This window comes from Callospermophilus lateralis, chromosome 19 (assembly GCF_048772815.1).
Source record: "Callospermophilus lateralis isolate mCalLat2 chromosome 19, mCalLat2.hap1, whole genome shotgun sequence".
Taxonomy (NCBI): Eukaryota; Metazoa; Chordata; class Mammalia; order Rodentia; family Sciuridae; genus Callospermophilus; species Callospermophilus lateralis.
The window spans coordinates 36,823,255-36,826,036 of record NC_135323.1 but is presented as its reverse complement, the minus strand read 5'-3'; positions in this window follow the sequence as shown (position 1 = coordinate 36,826,036).

The window sequence follows — 2,782 nt, the reverse complement described above, 5'->3', positions numbered from 1 at the left end:
GCTTTACTTGGGATATAAGATCCAATTGTAGTCATTTCAGTTATAGTCCTTCCTTTGATAAAACAGGCAGACTGCCCACCCAAGTGTGCTTGCTTGCCAGACTTTGTTTGGTCACATCCCCTTCTGCAGAAGTCAAGTTTGCCTTGCCAAGCTACTTCTGAGCAAGGGTTTGATTCCTTGTGGCGCTCAGCTATTTCAAACACTGCACACCCTAATTCTGCCAGTACTGCTAATGTCACAGACTTTCAATGCCAGGGCCCTGCTGCTCTGGAGTACAAGGCAACTTGAGCAAGGACCCAAGTGTAGAGCAGCAGCTGCCTGAGACTAACCACAGATCCCCTTGTCCAAGTCTACTTTTTTGGGAGAAGCCTGCTCCAGAAATCAGATCTAGGAGGGTCCGCTCCAGCAGCCCTATGGCCTACCTGCCAGACTTCTCAAAAAAGTTCTGAGGTCCCATGACAGAGGTCAGGAAATAAAATAGGAGCTAGAAAGGTATGGAAAAGCATTTCTCTTGACTTGTGTTCATTTTCCATTTTTTAATTTGATTTTGATGATTCTGAAAGGAACTGATGCTTGGTGTAAAAAAATTCAAAAACTTGGGCTGGGGTTGTGGCTCAGCGGTAGAGCACTCGCCTCGCGCATGCAAGACCCTGGGTTCGATCCACAGTACCACATTAAAAAAATAAATAAATAAAACAAAGGTATTGTGTCAAACTACAACTAAAAATTTTTTTTTTTCTAATTAAAAACTGTAGAAAAACAACTCTTCCCTAATACTTTCACTGAGAGCAAACCTCACCTCCGCAAGGACCTAGGGTTTCTGGAACCACCCCTCTCAGAGGTCAGTCCCCACTACCCCTTTCCCTCTTTGTGCCCCAAGAAAGGCCTTTTTCCTTTATCATATTCCTCTCCTATGGCCTCAGGACCTTTGCACTTCCCAATCCCCTTGTAGAAAGCCTGCTCCAGCTCTGTGACACTCTTCTTAAGCCAACCATCCCTTTTCTGGTTCCTCCTTAGCATTTCAGTCTCAGCTGGAATGTGCTTCTGATCATCAGTGCTACCTCCATAACTTTCAGGTATTACAGAAACAGTCTGTATCTCATCAACTGTCCTACTGAAGTAGTTATCACATTTACCTGTTTACTCTCTGTCTCCTGAACCAGAGTGGCAGCTCTGGCCGGCAAACACCCTAACTCAGAGGAGAAGTCCAAGAAATGTGACCCCAAATATGCTTCTTTGGCCTGCTGATCACTTTGAGATGAAGACAAGTTAAAGACAACAAATGCTGGTCTTCTGGTTCCAAAACTTCCTTTCTGTTTCAGAATAGAAGAATTGATGGCCACTAATGCCCTCCAGGGAGTTTTCATCAACCCTGGGAAGATTAAGCAACAGAGAAGGGGAGGAAGAGAACTCTAAACCTATGCAAACTTTGTTATGAAACATCCCTCACTTTTCTAAGGACCATTAGTCTTTGCCCCCACATCATTCTCTCTCCTGAGTTGCCTCCCTACAAGAGCGCACATAAGCTCCTAGACCTTACTGTTTGTTTGCATATTCACTCTTCTTCGTGTAATGCCCATCATAAGCCTGTCTACATTTCTTCCTCTGTACCTGCCAGTCAAGTGGTTTCATAGATTCAGTCACGGAGCCCTCACAGGGCAAAGGGAAGCTCTTCCCTCCCCTTTACTTGACACATAGACAGGCTTCCTTCCCAACGAATACTGGCTGAATCGGAATTATAAAATCTGGTATGGATTCATCAGTATTCATTTTTATTATTTTTGGTGCTGGGGATTAACCCAGGGGCGCTCTACCACTGCGCTACATCCCCAGGCCTTGTTTTTGAGACAAGGTCTTCCTAAGTGGCTGAGGTTCAGTTCGAATTTATGTTCCAGCCTAAGTCTCCCCAGCAGCTTGGATGACAGGCATGCACCACTACGTCCAGTCCAGCTCCATTCTAACCACTCTCAACGTGCGGAGCCGTGAGGCACGTTCACTGCGGTGCGATCAACCCCTGGGCTACCTCCAAACTCACATCTTCCTAGGCAGAAACTCGGTGCCCCGTAAGCACCAACTATTCCCAACCAGCCCTGGGCAGCCGCCTGGTCCTTTTTAAGGATAAGCACATTACACAACAAGCAGGTGCCCTCCAGCCTAGCTAAAAAGATACAGATGCAAACACCTAACAACCTGTGGAGGTACTAACCACACTCCAAGGCATCCGCCTGGCCGTGCGCGGCCAAAGGGACCGGCCACGCCCGCCACGTGACCGCGTTCGCTTGCGTGTGAGGGCGGCGGTCTCCCGCGGACTGAACCATAGTGCTAGTCAGAACCCCGGGAAGGCCCAGCTATGGCCGCGGGGCCAGGGGAGGGCGTAAGTGACTACCGCCACTGTCATACGTTTTTGTATCGCGCCAGACAGAAGTCGTCTTAGTAGTTTTGGCCTTCCGTGGTTTCCCGCGAATTCTTCGTGTATTTTGGAATCGTCCGTTCTTTTGCCCCCGTCAGTGGACGAGTCTAAAACACAGAGACGAGGGGGGGGTTGAGTCATGTAAGCTTAACAATTTGCCTGTCCAAAGACGAAACTAGCACAAGGAGAATCGTTTGTTACGCCTAAAGTTTTCTGTGGTACTGATTTTCGAGTTACATCATATTTTCATGCAACTCTGCATATTAAAGTGATTTCCCCGATTCTGCCTTCGGCGCCTCAAATTGTTCAATCTTCCCTCCGCAGCGCCGGATGGGAGAAGGAAGGGAGCGGCTGCCATTTTGGGCGAAACCA